This window comes from Protopterus annectens, chromosome 8.part1 (genome assembly GCF_019279795.1).
Source record: "Protopterus annectens isolate FY-2018-M chromosome 8.part1, PAN1.0, whole genome shotgun sequence".
NCBI classification, from domain to species: Eukaryota; Metazoa; Chordata; order Ceratodontiformes; family Protopteridae; genus Protopterus; species Protopterus annectens.
In genome coordinates, this window is record NC_056742.1 from 120,176,313 (window position 1) to 120,197,241 (window position 20,929).

A 20,929-nucleotide genomic window follows, 5' to 3' on the forward strand; every position below is an offset into this window, starting at 1 on the left:
TCCGGCTGGAGCCGACACCTTATCAACATCGGGCCGAGATATCCTCGGCTCCATCTGGAGTTCAAGGGACTTCGGCTCCGATGGTTTCGACCCATAAGAGATCCCGGTCCCCTTCTATTATGAGTATTCACTCGGCTCCGGGGTCTCCTCTTTTATCGGAGCGGAGCCATCGGAGCCGGTCTTCGAGATCTTCCAGGCTGTCTGACCACGACTTGGAGAGGGTGGTAAGCAGGCTGTTGAAGTCTCAGGCACTGGCCCAAATGCTCCATAGCCCGTCTCAACAGACTGCGGCTATAACCCCTATCATTGAGCTTCCTCCTCCGACTCCACACCAGAGTTCAGAGCCGGAGCTTCTTGGGACAGCGACTGTTTCGATGCCGGAGCCGATACATCTTTCGGCTCCATCGTCCTCGGCTCCGATCTCTTCCTTGAGACCTTCCTTGGAAGGATCCGGTCGTCGGGTTTCCACTGTCGGCTCCGAGGGGGCTAGTGGCATCGGACCCTTGTCCGACCCCGCTCTCCCTCTCGGGGCTTCGGCTCTGGTAAGCTCGGCACCGACATCGGCCTCGGAGCCTTCTCTCTCTTTGGAGCTGACCATTCCTGTTTCTTCGGAGCGGGTGTGTTCTGGTCTCCCGGGGAGAGGAGCCTTTGAGGTGATGAGGAGTGTCCTGGCCTCAGAGCCAGGTCAGCGGTCCATCCCTCTAGCTCCTCCCTCATCAGTGCCTGCAGATGCCTCTTGCCAGCCTCTTGCTTTCAGGCCCAGGGATCCATCGCCCCAGGTTTCCCCACTGGGAATTTCCTCCTCTTCCGAGGTTTCTCCTGAGCCTGCAGGGGAACCCCCTCGGAAGAGGACGTGTAAGAGGAAACACACAGACTCCCCCGAGTCTACTACATCTGATACCGACTTAGATGAGTCGGAGGGTTCCCCCCGGTCCCCCTCTGAGGATGTCTCCTTTTCAGACATCCTTGAGCTCCTTAAACAGAGGGGGAATTGGCCCTCCATTGACCCCTCCGAGGATGAGTCGGTATACCTGGAGGCTTTTGGATCCCGACCCTCCACCTCCTGGGTGTCTCCGCCTTTCGACCCACTCATGCAGGTAGTGGCTCGGAAGGCGTGGGCGGCTCCAGATTCTGTGGAACCTGTCCCCAGGAGACCATCCAAGTTCATCACGGCCCCTTCGGATAAACAGTTCCTTTCCAAAGGTGTCTCTGTGGATGCTATGGTGGTGGCTGCGGCCACTAAGAAGGAACTGGCGGATCCTTCAGTACCTGTCCATCCTCCTAATAAGGATTCTAGGACCATGGACAGGTATGGAAAGCGGATGTTTTCTTCAGCGACCTTTGCTATGCGTTCGCTGAATTACCTTTGTCACTTCACCAGGCTACAATGAGATATTCTCAAGGAACTGGGAGAAGTAGTCCAGGATCCTTCTGCTGCTGGGGCTCAGGAAAAGATTGCCTCACAGCTTGCTATCCTGAATTCCATTTCTAACTCCTCCATGCGGCTCATATCTTATGCGGCCGATGGAGCGAGCAGGGCCGCAGGCACAGGTGTTGCTCTTAGACGCCAAGCCTGGATGCGGCTGTGTAATTTTGCGGACCCCTTTAAGGCGTCCTTCACCAACACCCCCTTTGATGGTTCGGCCTTGTTCGGACCTCAGGTGAAGGATACTTTGACCAGATGTGAGCAGGACGGTAAAACTCTTTCTGCCATTGGAGTCCAGTTTTCCACTCCTTCTAGACCTTATCCCAAGGGTCAGAAGGGGGGGGAGATGTGGTTCCGAAAAGCCCAAGGAGCTACACGGACACACGTGGTCAGTTTACCCCCAGAGGCAGAGGGGCAACAATAAGACGCCGCCCTAGAGGCAGGGGGGGGTCCTCAGAACCAGGGCAACAGGGAATCTCTTCCTGAGAAGCCCTTTCAGCATCCCTGAGGTGTTGCCCGACTGTCCACCCTTGGAGGCAGTCGGGGGAAGAATTTCACTGTACCCAGTAGCCTGGCAATCCCTATCTCAAGAGAAGTGGGTACAGTCGATCATATCCGAGGGTTACAAAATCCCCTTGAAGGTTTCCATTACCTCTACAATCCCTTCCAGACATCTCACCTGGTCAAAGGGATTTGGCAAGACAGGAGGTTTCAAAACTCCTGGAAAAGAGCCATCCAGACAGTGCCGGCAGACCAAGTAGGATCCGGCTTCTACTCAAGATTCTTTTTGGTCCCCAAAAGGACGGGAGATTGGAGACCGATACTAGACCTAAGCAGACTAAACAAGTCTGTCATGAAGGCAAGATTCCGGATGGTCACGCTGCAATCCATTCTGCCCTTTCTGGGCAAGGACAACTGGATGTGCTCTATAGACCTTCAGGATGCGTACTATCACATAAAGATTCACAGACGCTCCAGAAGGTTTCTCCGCTTTCGGCTGGGAGCCAGTCATTACCAATTCAGAGCACTGCCCTTTGGCCTCACTTCAGCCCCCAGAGTGTTCACCAAATGCATGGCAGTGGTCACAGCTCACCTGAGACATTGAGGATTCCAGGTGTTTCCTTATTTGGACGACTGGCTCCTCTCCGCCACCACCAAGCATCAGCTTCTTCGGTCCAGAGACTACACCCTACAGCTTTGCAAGAAACTGGGAATTTCAGTAAATTTCGAAAAATCCTCTCTGCTGCCTTGCCAATCTATCACCTTTATAGGCGCAGAGTTAAATACAGTCAAAATGTTAGCCAGGCTAACAGATCAAAGGATTCTGGACATCCAGAAATTTGTTCAGCTTCTGTTACTAAGCAACAAGATCAAAGCCAGGTTTGTCTTGAAAGTTCTAGGCCTAATGGCTGCGGCCATTGTTCTTCTTCCACTGGCTCGCTTCCACATGCGTCTCCTGCAGTGGATGTTATTCACGCAGTGGTCGTACCACAATCTTCCTATGAGACACGAAATCTTGGTGACACAGTCGTGCAGGGCTCATCTACGATGGTGGATATCTTCCCCTCTTCTTCATCAGGGCCGACCCTTTATTCCCCCTCCTCCAGTTGCCACCGTCACCACGGATGCCTCTCTGATCGGGTGGGGGGGGGCATTATCAGGGCAGGATGGTCCACGGGACGTGGCAACCCATAGAATACCATCTGCACATAAATGTCCTGGAGATGAGAGCAGTGCTTTTAACGTTGCAAGCCCTCGGCGACTTTCTTCCCACGGGGACTATTGCAGTACAGACGGACAATATGTCCGTGGTCTGGTACATCAACAAACAGGGCGGAACCAGGTCCTATCTGTTATGTCGAGAAGCTCTCAGACTTTGGCAATGGGCGATCTCTTCTCAGCGGTTTCTGATAGCAACGCACATCCCCGGCAGGTCCAACCTATTGGCGGACAGGCTAAGCAGATCTATTCTGATGCCTCACGAGTGGTCTCTCAATCAATCTGTAGTGGATCAGATTTTTCTGAAGTGGGGCACTCCTTGTTGCGATCTTTTCGCTACCCCTCAAAACAGCAAGTGCCCAGATTACTTCACACTATTTCCCCTTCCAGGCCAACCCTTGAGAGACTCTCTAACCCAGGATTGGCCTCGGGGACTTCTTTATGCTTTTCCTCCCTTTCCATTGATTCCACAAGTCATTCAGAAAGCCACCGTTTTGAGAGCCAAATTGATCCTCATTGCTCCATATTGGCCTCGACAAATTTGGTTTCCGTCTCTACATCGTCATCTTCTGGTGCAGCCCTGGAATCTGGACCCAGTTCCGGATCTTTTGATCCACCAATCAGGTCAGCAGCACCGGGCCATTCATTCTCTCAACCTCACTGCTTGGTTGCTCCACTTCCTTCCCTAGCCAGGCTACCAATGATTTCTGACTCAGTCAGAGATATTTTAGTGTCTTCTTTGAAGTCGTCCACTAGAACTATTTATGCTAGCAAGTGGCGACGTTTTTCAATTTGGGCAAACGCCAGAAATATTGATCCTTTTACTGCTCCTGTACATTCTGTTTTGGATTTTCTGGCGGAGGTTTTTCATTCAGGATCATCGTCATCTACAGTCAAAGTACAACTGGCTGCTATTTCCAAGTATCATGTTGGCTTGCATGACAATAACATCATGTCTCATAGGTTATGCAAGTCCTTTTTGAGAGGAGTTTTTCTCCTAAAACCGCCTGTGAAACATCCTCCTCCGCAGTGGGATCTAAACTTAATGTTGGCATCCCTAATTCTACCTCCTTTCGAACCGTCTGCTACATGTTCTTTGAAGTTGTTGACGTGGAAAACTATATTTTACTGGCTGTTACTTCTGCAAGAAGAGTTTCTGAGATTCAGGCCCTCTGTATTCGTTCACCTTATCTGGTTTTTCATAAGGATAGGGTTTCGTTAAGAACTAACCCTTCCTTTCTTCCCAAGGTTGTATCTCAAACCAATATTAACCAATCTATAGATCTACCAGTTTTCTTTCCTAACTATTCTGACAGAGCTGAACAGAAGCTGCACTTTGTGAATGTCCATCGTCAGCTCAGGTACTACTTGCATAGGACTAAACAAATTAGAAAATCAGACCAATTGTTTGTCTCCTATGCAGAAAACAGGTTAGGTCTTGCAGTTTCTAAAGTGACCTTATCTAGGTGGTTGACTTCCACCATTTCCTATGTGTACTCTCTCAGGGGCAAACAACTGTCTTCTAAGCCAAAAGCACATTCGACCAGGAGTCTATCCACTTCTGTAGCCTTTCAGGATAGACTTCCCATTGACACTATTTGTGCAGCAGCTACTTGGGCCACCCTCATACCTTTGTGTCTCATTACAAGTTGGATTTGGCCTCCAGAGATAGGGCCAGTTTTGGTTCCACAGTTCTCAAGAGTCTGTTCCATTGAGCCACCCGGGATACAGGTGCTAGGGACGCGGTCCCATCCAGCAAGAATGAAGGCGAGATTGACAACTTAACATTTAGAAGTTATGTACCTACCATAACGTTCCATGTTAGTTGTCTTCTCGCCTTCTTTCTTTCCTCCCTCCTTCCCCCTGGCCTGGACAGATCTTGGAGAGTTCCTATTAGATTGCTTCCTCTGCAGCATTGTTATGAGGACTTCTTTTAGGAACCATGGTTCCTAATTATGTTAGGATAGTCTTTAGCAGGGTCAGTTAGCTGCCAAACGAGATCTGAGGTAGTTCCGCCTTGCATCATGGGATATAGGGTTGCCTCGAGCTGGTAAAAGGAGTTCTCGAGCTAAAGCAAGTGCCGAGTCGGAGCCGAGGATCGGCTCCGAACCCATCCAGCAAGAAAGAAGGCAAGAGAAGACAACTAACATGGAACGTTATGGTAGGTACATAACTTCTAATTTTAGTTTTTGGACCCCTACTGTAGAGGTTATCAAAATGAGTTATGAGAAAGGTACGCTGATTCAAGGAATCTCTTAAATTTTTATGCTCTCCTTGCTCCATCATCCAGTTTTGGCAAGAAAAAACAGAGCCTTAGCAGAATGCTGTTAAACAGACATTTAAATAGCAATAGCAGGATGGTTTTAAAAAGAAAGCAGTAACCGCCCCCCCCAAACAAAGGACAGTCAAACAAGGCATTTAAAGAAGCTTGTTCTCCACCACCCCACCCCCTCAAACAAAGGACAGTCAAACAAGGCATTTAAAGAAGCTTGTTCTCCACCACCCCACCCCCACCATGGCAGTCTCTTATCCCCTCCACAAAGTCTGAATCTCCATTTCTCTTTTTGGCAACAGATTGTTTCAGACAAATGGGTTCAGAAGCTAATCCAGCTAAGGATACATATGGCAGTGGGATGAAATTCCTGCTTCTCAGCGATTTCTCCTCATTTGCCAGACCAAACCCTTCTCTTCCTGAACAACCCCCCCCCCAGATCCCTTGGTTATCTCAGTAATGTGCCCCCACCCGTGTAGATGTCCATGATACTCAGGATCTAAATGGGTGTGGGGTAAGTGTCTAGGCTTAAAAGGGCCCTTGTGATTGCTAGCCTAACAACAGCCTTTGAACCCATGAATCTCCTGTCCTGTATTACATATTGTCTGAGGGGGTAATAGAAGTAGTTCTTCCTTCCCAACTGGGATAACAAGTGTTATTCAATAGTGTTTTGAGTGCCAAGTTAAGAAAATTCTTGCAGACCACTTCTGGATCTTTCTTTCCTGAATCAGTTTGTGATAATGTCCAAGTTCAAAATGCTTTCACGTTACAACCTCTTACCCCTTTCTTCCCCATTTGTGTTTTTTAGTAACCTTAGGTTTAAAAAGATGTGCCTCATCATATTTGCATTCATCCAAATTTCAGAGTTTCTTAAGGTTTTTTTGTTTCTGGATCATATTATCAGTTCTCTGCCTTGCCCTTTGTGCTATCCACTGTTCCAGCAGTGTTCACAAAGTGTCTAGCTCCTGCCATAGTCCCTTGCAGGCTACAGGGTATTTCTGTTTTTCCATATATAGGTGACTTGCTTATCTTTGCAAAGTCATTTTCAGGTGTCAGGATTCTCTCTCTCTTAGATAATAGATCTCCTATACAGGATGGGATTCAAGAGAACATTCAAAAGCCTTTTCAGCTTCATCACATGGGATTATGTTTCTAGGGCACCTGCTAAACACCTCACTACAAAGAGCTGTTCTTGCCTAGGAACAAATAGAGCTATATTTAGATCCACTCCAGGGATTTTCCACTTAGAATTCTGTCCCCGCGAGGGAATACCGCAGCATACAGGGTCTCATGGCATCCTTGTTTGTCATGATACCTCTTGTCAGAGAATGCATAAGAAAGAGACAAATGGTATCTGAAGTGTCTTTAATCCCAGCACCAACATCTGTTTTCTTTTTGAGTTCCAGTTCTGAGATTTGTGAAAAGAGTGGAGACATGAAATATTCCAGAATTCAAGTTCCTTCTTGCTCCAAAGCAGTCAGTCACAACAGACATGTTGGGGTTTGCTTGGGGAGCAGTGTCAAGAGTGCTAAAAGTACCAAGTCTCTAAGACAAGAAGGACAGTCCAAAGCACATAAACAAGATGCTAGCTCTTGTAAAGGTACTCGACCCTCTGAATCATCTGTGGAACCAAGGACATTTTCATGTAGTTACATACAATACCACAGTGAAGTGGGACATAAACAAGAAAGGAGGAGCCCAATTTTGCCCCCTGTGTAGACTAGTCATGTTAGCATGGGATATAGCTTTAGAGTGCATTCTCGCACTACAGACATTTTACATTCTATCAGAGCAAAATTGTTTGTCAAACAAGCTGAGCAAGACAAAGGCATATGTTCACAAATAGAAACTAGATAAGGCGATCTTCCAATATTTGATCCATCTGTGGAGAATTCCGCAAGTAGACCTTTTTGCCTCCTGTCTTAAAAATGAAATGACAAAATTCTTTTCAAATATTCTATGCAAGAAGACCTGCAAGACAGATGCCTTTTCTTTTTCCAGGACAGGAGTGTTCCTGTATAGTTTTCTACCCTTTCCACTGATATTCTGTGTACTTCTGTAGATTCAGAAGGAATCCCCCAAGATCATTGTGGTGATTCCCTTCTGGGCCAGGCAACAGTGGTTCTCCCTTCTTTTGGAAATTACCACAGATTTCCACAAAGGCTATATTTATTCACTCAAGAACAAGAGTGTTTGATACATCCTGACCTCAAACAACTACAACTGACTACCTAGATGATAGATCGGGTCTTAATACCTTTTAGGTACCTGTTTAATGAGGGTGTGCAGCCTGCTGCTAGCACATCATTTATAAGCAAATGGAAAATGTTTTCTGTATAGTGCCAACAAAATCACCAGCACCAATTCAGGGCTAATGTTCCTTTCATTTTCCAGTATCTGTGTAAGTTACTACCTTGTGGTATATTTTACTGCTCTGTCAAGATTCATTTCAGCACATCTGCTCATGGATCCCCCTTTTTCAATGTTTTTGAAAGGAGTGCTATATAAGAAGCCTGTAAGACAACTGGTTGAGCTGCCTTGGGATCTTAATTTTGTATTATTGAAGCTAACACTTGCTCCATTTGAACCAGCTCATCTGGCTGATTTGAGGTTCTTAACACAGAAAACAGTTCTACTGATTGCTGTGTCCCCTGCAAGTAGAAAATTCTCCAGCAGCATGTAGAAATGTGGCACAGTATACTTTTTCAGGATCCTCCACTCTTCAACTCATAATAGGTCATAAATCAGTTATGAATCCAACATTTCCAGATGTCTGCTAAGTTGCCTTGGATTGAGAAAATTCCTAGTGGTTGCAATTTTAGAATTTTAACTCTGTGAATTGATCTCTATATTTCTAGACAAATACATTCTTGAAAACAATTGCATTACTTCATCTCTGCAAATGTTTTTTTTAACTCCAACACCATGCAACATCAGATGTACAACACAGGCACTGGGAGTGAACTTCTAGCATTTATGAAATGTTTACTAAGACTGCCTTCCAGAAGGATGTGTGCCACATGATATGCAACTCCCCATAGAAAGATATTAGCATATTTAAAGATTTGTACCCTGGATTCTGTAGGTGCCTTGTAAGAGTGAAGAGCAATGACACTGTGCTCTGTGTGTTGTCCCATCAGTGACTTAGCTTATGAGAACCTATTTATCTGACTTGGTATTGGTTGAGGTATTACTTGCAAAAGCTATAGAACCCATTTTGTGTCTTTCTGTCCCCTGTCGTCTGACCTTTCTTGTCTTAGTTGCAACATTCTTTTCATTCTTAGGTTATATTTTGGTGTGTATAATGAAAAGCCCATAAATTTATTTATTTATGTGTGCTTTGTTGACCATATTAGTCCCAGTAGGCTGGTAGCCTCTTTTCAGGGGAGACCTGAGGTTGTATTTATACTGTCAGGGGAAATTTGGTCAAGACATCAAGGAACGTCCCCTACTCATCATTGTTGCAAGTGGGACCTGTTTTGGAGGAGGATTTATGTTTTCATTCCAGGCACACAGGTGGTCCAGGGAATCAGGGAGTCAGATTGAAAGAGAAGGAGATGATGGAGTGATAAAAGAAATGGAAGAGAAAGCAAATGTTGAGACTGGAGACTGTATGAGGGAGTCTGAGGAAATGTTTCAAAGAAATCTGTTTGATGTAGATGAGTCAGCAAATTGTGGCTGTATAAATACAACCCACCAGTTGGGAGGGTTATGGGATGATTTACTTAAAGAAATTGTGTTACAGAGTGAGACAGAAAATGAAGGAGATGTTTCCTTTGTGAATATTATGGCGAAAATACAAAAGGAGGATGGAGAGACAATCCTGAAGAACAGTGGTGAGAAGGAAAATAAAACATATGCAGAGAAAGTAAAAAAAAAGCAAAAGTGGAGTAGCAGAAAAGGCAGAAGAAAATGAAAAAATGTGGTAAGGATTAAAAGTATAGAAGACAAATGGACAGGTATGAATTGTGGGAAAAATGAATAGCTCCTTTGGGTGTAAAAGCACATGAGGTAAGAGCATTTATTCTTATTTATTCTTATTAACAAAGATACATTTTGTGACATTATATTTGAGACTGTTTTTTCAATGGAAAATATTCTTGGAGAATTTGAAAAAAAGAAAGACTGTAACCAGTTGAATTTGTAAGTGATAAAAGCATTTAGCAGGAAAACAAGAAAGAAAATACATGTACAATTTTGAACAAAGGTAGAAAGAGAGACTTTGAAAGGACATTTGAAAACTATATGTAAAGAAGTACTGGACATTGCAAATGTTTGTCACAAAAGGAGTCTATGAACTGGTGGCTGGGGTTGTAATATTGTGTTAAAAATAGAAAGAGAAAAAAATATACATATACCGAGCATAATAAATTTGGAGGAGAATATGCAGTGTTGTAAAATACTGGGGACATCCCAAAACATTTTTGTGAAAAAGAAGGACATTTAATAAGTAACTGTGACAAAAGAAGATGTTATATTTGTGGGGAAATGGGACTTGATCAAAAATGTGAACTGAAATGTTTTAAATGTAACAAAATTGGACATTTATGGAGGATTGACAAAATGAAAATAAGAGTAAGGAAAAAGAAAAAGAAGAAAATGAACAGAAGAGAAGAAATTTTAGAAGCAGTAGAAATAAAAGAAAAATTAGTTGAGAAAAATAATAAAGAGGCCATAGAAGAAGGTTCTAAAGTGATGAAGACATACATTGGGAAGTAGTAAAAAAACAAATTATTTTGGTAAAAGTGTAAAAGACAGAAAAAGAAAATGTAAAGGGATAGAGAAAAAAAAGGAAGTGGATGAAAAAGAATATACACAGCTAATGACTGGAGATTGGTATAATGGTTAAAGTGTTTTACCTGTAGACACAAGGACAAGGGAATTGGATAGACTTTGCTTGGCTTATTAAGAAAGCTAGCCTAGTAATTAATTTTGAGCTTATGAAACCATAAATCTAAGGAGACAGGAAATTGAAAATTTTGAGTGCTTTCTGTAAATGTGAATAGTATTAAGAATATTAAGAAAAATAGGGGATTTTGGAGTGGTGTAATACATGTGATGTAGATGTAATTATATTAGAAGACTCAAGATTTTTAATAAATGAAGAAGGATTACAAACAGAAAAACTATGGGAAGAAAAGGTAATGTAGAATTTGGGAAATGAGAGATGTTCTGGAATAGCCATATTCTGTAGAAATACAGTCAGGATATTAGATGTAACTTTAGCAAAATGAGAAGGTTAACCATTGTAGATTTAAAATGGAAAGAACAAGTATATATAATTATAACATTATATGCTTACACTAATTGTAAAGAAAGGGAAAGCTTATTTCATAAGATTTTAGATTATGCAGTGATAAATATGAATGTTGTAATAACAGGAGACTATAACTGCGATTTAAGAGGTTAGCATAAAAAGAAAGGAAGTGATATAAGAAAAGTGTTAGAACTTATAAGGTGTGGTAGGTTAAAACTTTGGGAAATAAATTCATGGACTTACAATAAGGGTACATATAGAACTGAAGTAGATTATTTTATAGTATTAGAAGGTTTATTTATAGGAGAAGGGGAGGTAGTTGAACCAGGATTTTCTGATTATCTTGCAATAAAGAAAAACAAGGAATATATAAAACTAGGCAAAGGAATAAAAAGGATAAACAAGAAAGCATGGAATGAAGAAGAAAAAATATTAGTAATACAGTTACAGAAAGATCCTATTGCTATGATATTATTTTATTAAAATTGGTTTGAATGGTGGATGATATTTAAGGAAAATGTGAGCGTATGGTGAAGAAGAACTGCCATAGCAGGGCTAGTCACCCGGTGGTGTAAACCTTGGATCTAGATGATTGTCATGTTTGAAGTGACACCCCAACCTCGTGTGCAAAAATGGGAAAAGGGGTTGTGGATGGATGGATGGATAAAAAATGTTTTTTACAATAGCAATACGATGGGAGAAAAGTACAGAAAGAAAAATATAAAAGAACATGAAAGAATGCATTGGAGGATTTGGAACATAATGACAGAAAGTACTTTGACAAAGAAAAATAATTATATGAAATAAATCAAGAAAAATACAAGAACTGTTATATAAGCAAAGATATTTTTTTACAAGGAAAAAAGAAGAAATATTGAGTTACGTAAGCAAATTAGTACAGGAAGATGGTACTGTAATGAGAGAAATAAGAAATGTAAAAGGAGAAATAGAAAGGACTCAGGAAAAGATTATGAATAGTATAGTACAATATGTAGAAGAAATGTTTAAAGAAAAAGGAAGGGACTGAATAAAAGATGAAAAGCAAAAAAGTTAACAGAAAAAGAGTTGGAAAAGGAGATTTCTTTAAAAATGACCTAGATAACTATTAGGACAAATAAATATAGATTCGGCTACAGGAACAGGTCGACTAGGGTATGAAATGTATAAAAAATTGGGGGATTGGCAAAAAATATACACATATATAATATATATGAATATGTATGTGTATGTATGTGTATATATATATATATATATATATATATATATATATATATTTTTTTTTTTTTTTAAGATTTTGAATGAATGGCTCAATTAAAGTTTTATATATAAAGAATTATAAAGTGAAATACTTAAATTCATATGGAAGAAAAAAACAGAAGACAGTTAAAAAACTGGAAATCATTTCTGATGAATAATAATGATTATAAGCTCTTTATTAAAATAATACAAGAGATTTTAAATTAAAATGAAAAATATTGTGAAAGATAGTATATATAGTATAAAGGGAAAGAGTTGTCAAGAATTATCAATCATAGATAGAGAAGTTGTGAATGATATTATGAATAGGAAAGAAAATGCAAAAATCATGTTAAGAGATCTTAATAAGGCATTTGTCATAGTTGGACATGAAATCTCATGGGCTATAATGATAGAATATAATATAAGTGAAAAATTTAGGAAATTATGTATGTCAGCATATAATAATAATAAAGTAAAAATACTTGTAAATGGTTGGCTAAACCAAGAGGTACATATGAAGAGTGGTATAAGACAGGGATGTCCAATGAGTGGTATACCCTTTGCAATAATTATGAATGTGATAGTATGTGAAATAAATTTAAAAATGAAGGAGGTGGGGTATGTAACACCTGTAGATCATTGTGTGTATTGTACCTAGTTATCCACTGTAGCTAGGTAGTACATGCATATAAGTTACTGAGCACATGCAAAATCAGTGCCATTTTGTATAGTCAGCCAGAGTGAATGCAGGCATGACTTGAGATGCACATGCGAGTGTGTTTGAAGTAATGAGTCAATCACCTTAAGTTTATGTTCCAATTACAGCTCCTGATGTGATTTTGTACAGTAAACAACTTGAACCCATCACAATGCCTCAGTGTCTCATTTGAATACATGAGATGAGCGACAACATCTGAAGGGTTAAGAATGCCAGTTCTCTTAACATATGCAGAAAGAAGTAATAATTTGCACAAATGAGTGTTTAGAGGTGATAGGGATGGCTTTAGATAAAGAGAAAACTAAAGGTTTAGGTGATGTTGCAGTGATAGGGGATATATGTTTTACAATGAATTAATTTTCTGTGGTAGATATAAAATTTGAGATTAAAGATATAAGTAGAATTCAATGGGAAAAACAATAGAAAAAAATAAAACAAACCTGTCTTTTCTGGAGAACATATAGATTATCATTCAGAAAAAAGTTCTTATTTGATAAATTCAGTATTGACTGGGAAAACAGCATACTTAGCAAGCATACTTATGTTATCAACAATATTTGGAAAGGAATTATTGCAGATTTTTTTTTCATTTATATGGAGCTCTAGATTAATTAACCCAGTGGTATATTCTGCTTCATTAAATTTGTACAAAGTGCTAAAGTGGATAAATGAAAAATATGAAAGATTAGTAGTAAAACTGTATAAATACAAGTATGATACATTTTGGGGTATAGTAAAAAAGAGTAAAAAAGAAAGTGTGTAAATGAAGAAATAAAATGTTACCAAAAAAAAATATTTCTGTTGAAAATAAAAAACATTTATATAGAAAAAGAAAAAATATTGTATAAGAATATAATGATAAAACATGGGAAAATCTAACTGTTGAAAAAATTAAAGATATAAAATAAGTAGCAAATGGTGTAATCAGAAAGTAGAATGTCAAAAGATTTTTATGGAGACAGCTAATAGAGAAATTGCCAGTGAAAGAAATATGCCTTTTAAAAAGAAAGGTGATAGAATATGTTTTCGTTGTCAAGAAGAAGAAACTATGGAACGTGTTTTTGAAATATAAAAAAGGTAAAAAAAGTTATGGGGAAAACTATGTAAAGAAGATTTTTTTTTTGAAGATATAAAAGAAGTGGATGAAATAAAGTTGGATATGATTAAGTATGGACATTTTTATGAGAGATATTCCTTTAAGGAAGTAATGGAATATTTAATTGACTGATTGTGTGAGTCATGGTGTATGGTTTGCTATTTAAGTATGGATGAATTAGTGTTTCAACAGACTCTGATGATACCAGTTTAACTGGTGAAAGCGCTTAGTCTGTATGTTTAACATTGGAATAAAAGGATTTCGCTTTTGTGTGTTGGTGTTGGTGTTCCTGCATTCTGAAATTGCTGTTGTGGATTACTGTCTTTTTACATAGTTGTGGATCCTGGTTTTGGCTTCCTATCATTTGGTTTTGTGAATTTATTCCATTCAGCTTTTTCGTTGGAGGTTGCTACATCTGGCATGGAGGAAATTCTTAAGGAATTGACCAATGTGTTAGGCAAGTTGGTCAAGGTATATGGGGAAGTACAAACTCAGAGGAGCGCTGTTGAAGTTAGCCCAACAGACTCGGAAGTGCGGCTTTTTACTCTGCACTCAACTGATGGTGTTACTCCAGGGCAAAGGGTAACTCATTCTAATATCCCCAATACCTATAGCGATGTTTTAACCAACAGTAACGAGGCTGCCACAAGGAGAGGAAATCTAGCAGGACTTGGGCATTCAGCGTCACCGAACGGTGGAACTCGTGTTCACGAGTTAGGTTCTTGGTTTGAGGCACCAAGTTTCGACAGTAACCAGGAAGCGCCGGAAGTGGGAGGCATCAACGGTGGTGGAAAACAGCATTATCCGCTTTCTTTACGAGAGCAGATTTACAAGTACGAAAAGCTCTGTCGGAAATACAGGGCTATGCAGCTAGACAATTCTTTTCTTACTAAATCTAAGGAGATGAAACAGGTCCCCAGAGGGCTTCGTGTCTGGAAGTTACCTATGGGGGTGGACATTGACTCAGACAGCTTCAAGGAACTGGTCACTTTATTTGACCAAACAGGTATGCAATTGTTAGATATTATAATACGCAATAACAACATAAAACTGTCTAAACTTCGGGAAGAAATCAATGTGTTGCACACAAGTATAACAACGGACTTATTGTTCTTTGATTACAAGAGCAATTTTGAAAAAGTGATTAGAAATGTTGAAATGTTTGTGTCAAAGAGTAGGGCTACAAAGCAAAAGAAATTGGTCAGAGACACTTATGAATATCAAAAGAGGTTAGCATATCCACCGGGTAGAAAAGATTCAAGGATGGGGACTGGCGCATCTATGGTAACCACGGAGGGTGTGACAGAATTCATGGTAGCATCTATACCTGAGGATGAGGATGCTGTTTTTTTAGAGGCCGAGAGTTATCCTCGCAGGTCAAAGAGGCTTCTCAGCAGGAGGCCTCAAGTGAGGAATGTTGTGGACAATTATTCACCGAGGAGAGGGAACCGACGACATTAATGGACACACTTTGTAAACATGATATGGTTGTTGACTTTAACATATGTTTTGACTTAGGTCCTATTGCATATTATGTTTGTGATAAGAGTTTGGCTGATAGTTGTATGAATGAGGAATGTATGGTTTGTGAGCAACACAATGAAGAAGGTTTTGGTATTTTAGAGAGGGACAAGTATCAACAGTGATCTGAAGGTATCCAAAATGTTATTGATTCTAATGATGATAAATATCATGACTGTATTCTAAGTGCTCTTCCTGAAAATGATGTTCTGTATAACAGCAAGGAACTAGGAAGTGGTATTGAAGTCAGTGAAAGGGAACCATCCAAATTGTTATGTTCTACTAAAGGGGATGAAGAGCCCGTAATGGAACACGAAGTGTTAAAAAATGGGGGCTTTACGATATACAACTACACTGATATGGATATCAGTAAGGTCCACTTTGATTTATTCAGCAAGGGGATCAGTTTTGTCCCGAGTCATAAATTAGATATAACTCAGGTATTAGTGAACTTAAAGCTTTACACAAGGAAGTTAAATTTACACCTGTATTTTTCAAACCTAGGTGTGGGGATAGGTAACCCTAGTTTTTCAACTGGTGTTACAGTAATGAAAAGGAAAAGTACCTTTATGCCCCCCACAGATACTGATATTAATATATTTGAACAAATGGTCGAACGTGATTTTCGAAGATTATGTGCACAACAAAAGCAGATGCGGGACAATTTAACTATTGAAGAGAGGAAGGTTATTAGTGAACTAACGGTGACCAATGATTATAGATGTATGTGACCTGACAAGGGGGGTGGGATGGTCATCATGAGTAAAATGGATTACAATGGGGCTATGATGAAGATGTTAGGTGATGAAGGCACATATAGTAGAGTGTCAAGACATGAAATAAATAGGGCATACAGTAAGATTGATTTGTACCTTTTGGATGCGATTTACCAAGGAGCCATCAATGAAGATGAACTTGATTATCTTAGTGTTAAATTTCCAAAATTACCCATATTATTTGGAATTCCTAAGGTTCACAAGGGTGTTGACCATCTTACTTTTAGACCCATTGTTTCGGCAAGGGGATCTAGGACGGAACCTATGGCAGCCTTTGTGGACCAAGTTTGTAAGAAGGCACTTGTGGATACACCACACATTGTTAAGGATTCCTGGCACTGCCTGGAGAGACTTAGAGCAGTAAGTGAAGTCGATGTGGAGTCCTATGGTTTTTTAACCATAAATGTGGTGAATCTTTTTTCAACTATTCCCCAGACTGAGGGGTTGGAATTATTTCACGACAGTTTAATGAGTAGTGCAAGTTTCGATTTAGAGAGGCTCAACATCTGTTTAGATTTCATGAGATTTATTTTGACAAGTAACTACCTAACATTTGAAGGTGAAATCTATCAACAGATTAAGGGGGTGGCGATGGGGGCCCGTTGTGCCCCGGTCTATGCCAACCTGGTCCTATTGTCATGGGAAAGATGTCATATTTTATCTTCAGTTTTTAGGGAGCACATTGTGATGTACAGTAGGTTCCTTGATGACATCCTAATCCTTTGGAAGGGCACTGAAAGTGAAGTCATTGACTTCATGACACACATTAATCAAACTACTGAGTTTCTCAGATTTACATATACGTGGAACATGACATCAATTAATTATTTGGACATCTGTATTTCCAAACAAGAAGGGAAGCTTGTAAGTAATATCTATAGAAAACCGAGTTTTTCTAATTCCATGTTACACTTTAACAGTTGTCACCCCTTCCATCAGAGGAAGGGTGTGATTAAAGGGCAAATGGTCCGACTTTCAAGGTTGGTTAGTAACGACGAAATGTTTAAGAAAGAGATGTATACCTTGATAGGTTTATTTATTGAAAGAGGATATCCCCTGAATCTATTATTAAAAACAAAAAAGGAGATTTACAGGAAAAGAAAGACTGTGTATACTCCTATACTTAAGGGTTTAGACAACATGGCATTAGTACAAGGAAAAAATAAGGAAGTGATGGATTTTGAGAAAGACAGTCTTACCTTCGTTTTGAAGTTCAACGATATGGCTAATGAATTTTGTAATAGTATAAGGATTAATTGGAATCACTGTATCAATGAACAAACAAGAAAAATGTTGGGAGGGAATCCAAAAATTGTCTATAGTCGAGGAAATAACATCAAAAATATTCTGGAAAGGGAGATTAAAAGCTACAATAGATCTAGGATGAGTAAGTGTGGAAATTGCAGCGCTTGTAGATTTATTGCTGAAGGGAGTTACACATGTGTAGGTGGTTACGGACGTACATTGGCATGCCCTGGTTTATGTAATTGTAACACAAGGAATTGTGTTTATGTAGCATCGTGTGCTTCCTGTGATGCTTACTATATTGGCATGACTACTCGTAAGTTACGAGAAAGAATTTGTGAGCACATTAGATGTATAAGGAACAGGGATGTGCACAATGCTTTATATTTGCACAGTGGGGTATGTAGTAACTTTACTAAATTTCTGTTTTTTATCATAGACAGGGTGATGCCTTTTACCCCTGGTGACATAAACAATAGGGTGGCAGTCCTGGAATCTGAGTGGCAGATGAGATTAAATGCCACCAGATTCCCTGGTTTAAATGACCATATTTCTTTAAAACCACATTTAAAGTTAAGGGCCAGTATAATATGAAGTGCGTATGATTGTACATGCTATTAATTATTAAGTATCAACTGTTTGATTTTGTGGGACAACATATGTATAGTAACCAGTTATGAATTCAATTAATCAATTAGTTTATTCATTTTGTATTTATGTAAATAGTTTAAGTATTTTATTGTATAATTGTGTATTTGTCAAGCAAAGTTTGGGATGGTTTTAATGGCATGGTTTTATATGTAGATATGAGGATATCAATAATAATAATAAGTACCTTCAGATCGTAAAATGAAATTGAATATTGAATATATTGTAGTTTATAATTTTGTATTAACATAAATGTATATACATATTTATATTTAAATATTTTTTATATATACATTTATTCATTTATTTTTCATATTTTGCTACATTATTTTGTTCTGTTTTTTTTTATTTTTCATGTTTATTTATTCCATTTATTGGTTGCTTGCACTTTTATGAGAGATATTCCTTTAAGGAAGTAATGGAATATTTAATTGACTGATTGTGTGAGTCATGGTGTATGGTTTGCTATTTAAGTATGGATGAATTAGTGTTTCAACAGACTCTGATGATACCAGTTTAACTGGTGAAAGCGCTTAGTCTGTATGTTTAACGTTGGAATAAAAGGATTTCGCTTTCGTGTGTTGGTGTTCCTGCATTCTGAAATTGCTGTTGTGGATTACTGTCTTTTTACATAAGTATGGACATTGTAAGAACAGAAGTAAAGAATCTGTTAAAAGAATATATAAAAAGTTTTTTTATGTTATATGGGTTATATTAAATGAAAGAATAAACGCAATTATCCTTAATGGTAAATGGATTTTAGCAAGAATATTAAGTAAAATCAGATGGTGGTTATGGAAAAAGGAGTGGAAGTCAAATAGGGATAAACATTTAGTATGATTGTAAAGGAAATTATGAATATGTGTAAATAATTTTACATTTGTAAATATTGTGTATATAAATAAAGTACCCTGAGTCTATTTGATAGGTGCTGTGAATCTTTTACATCCACCTGTGCTGCCACCAGCTCAAGCATATGGGGCTTTTTTTAATGTCTCATTTGAAGGATGGCACACTCAGGAGTGCAGCACCTCCTTTACTGCACTGCAGTGTCAGTAATTGATCTACCTGGTGTGAGAATAGAACCCACAGCTGTCTACAACAAAGATGAGTATGCTACCTGTTGCGGCACTCACACTGATAAATATAGAACTTCTGTTATTATAAGGCATACTTGTAAGCAGCTTGTTTTATTATATGTTAGTTAGAATAATTATGCATAGAGCATCTTCTGTGTAGTGACATGCATGAATGGGCATTCCTTCGTTGAAGGTTGTGCGTTAGGCCCGGCAAGCCAGTACGTAAAAATCTACTGCCAATCATTAGCGGACCGGAGATCCGCTGTGGCGACCCCTAACCGGGAAAAGCCGAAAGACACAAACAAACAAACAAAGTTAGAATAATTATGCATGTCTGCACTGAATTGTGCCCACAGCTTGGTGCTTAACAGACTGCTAATAACATGCGGTCTATGGTTTTAGAGCTGTGGCAAATTTTGGTTCCAGAATTGGAGCAAATTAATTTTGCCTTGAAAAATAACAGTTATTATTTTTAGGAGAAAATTAAGCATTTGCAAGGATTAATTCTCGAATTTTTGAGACAGTTACTGTAATTAAGTTCCTGAGTTTGTTTTTCTTAACTGCCTGTTTGAAATGTTAACTGTCTACCTAGGAAAATGTTTATTTAGATTCTTAGTTAAGCTGAGCACCTGTCTGCTTTACTGCATTCACCTTGGAATTGTGGATATTATGATTGAAGACTGCATATATATATATATATATATATATATGCTGATATATTTTTAAAACATTTATTATGTAATGACATTTTTAAAGTGACTGAGATACATATATAGTAATAGAAACAAACATAATACTATTCCCTTATTATTTTCATGCAATACAGTTTTAACAGGTTTCATTCAGTGCAACAATGCATAAATTGGTCAATTCCTGCTTTCCCTTAAATTTCAGTTTTCCTTCTGAACACTATTCTACATGTATTGTTCCTATGAATTTCATTTATTTGTATGCAATGTGCTCTTTCCTTTTTTTTAAATCTCATATCTAGTTCTTTTATCTCATTTACAGTATTCAGCACTTCAGTTATGGTTGGTTTAGATTTTGATTTCCATTTTCTAGTAATTACTTTTTTTTTGCAGTTAGTAGCATTAAACATAGCCAAGACCTTACTGTGTCTGGGCAGTTCAGATTGTATGTCCTTGATGAAAAGAATCATTTTGTTAGTTCACCCATTTGCTTCCCCAATATTTCTGACAAAGTATTCTGTAGGGAATTTTTAAAATCTGCCATCTCATTACATTCCTAAAAGCATGTTACCAGTTGCCTCTCTCTTTGCCATCATACCCCCAGCATTTGCTCTCTACCTGTGGAAGAATATTCTGAAGTCTGCTTGAGTATAAAAATGCCTATGCAAATACTTCCAAGCAAAAGTTAAACCTTCTGGACTTTGTTGTTGCATACTTGGAAACCATACAGATGTCTTCTTGTTTCTCCTTTGTAATATGCCTTTGTATTCTTTCTTCACAGTATTTTCTAACCTTTTCTAATCGATTCCTATAGTTATCTTCCAATATTTTGTATACCTTACTAATTATTGCTTTTGTTACAGCAACTTCTGTTCTAGACTATACTACCAGAGTTAGTCTTTCATTTAATGATCTCGTGTTTCTTTATCCTTGCCTACAATCTGTCATCAAGCCCCAGTAGAAAAGGTAGTCTCTAACCTGTGTTCAAACTTCAGCCTAAACACACCCCACTCTATTACTATTCCTGTCTAGTTATTTGCTCCTGAAACCATGGTTTGATAATTATCTCCAGTAAATTCCAGCCCTTCTTCCCTACTTTCTATACCCTTGCTTGCAGTCATCCCTATTGATAAAATCTCCTTTCTCTATTCCCATGTTCATGTGGTTCTCAGATTACTTTCTTATACATTATGAATATAACATTCTGTATGATTTTTGTTATTCTCATTAAGGACATGCATCCA

General features: G+C 39.0%; 1 long non-coding RNA gene across 2 annotated transcripts in view; it reads left to right on the forward strand.

The window, feature by feature from the left end:
* LOC122810233 overlaps nt 1-20,929 on the forward strand; it is a 1,589,896-nt gene that overhangs the window by 808,922 nt on the left and 760,045 nt on the right. The window lies entirely within an intron of this gene.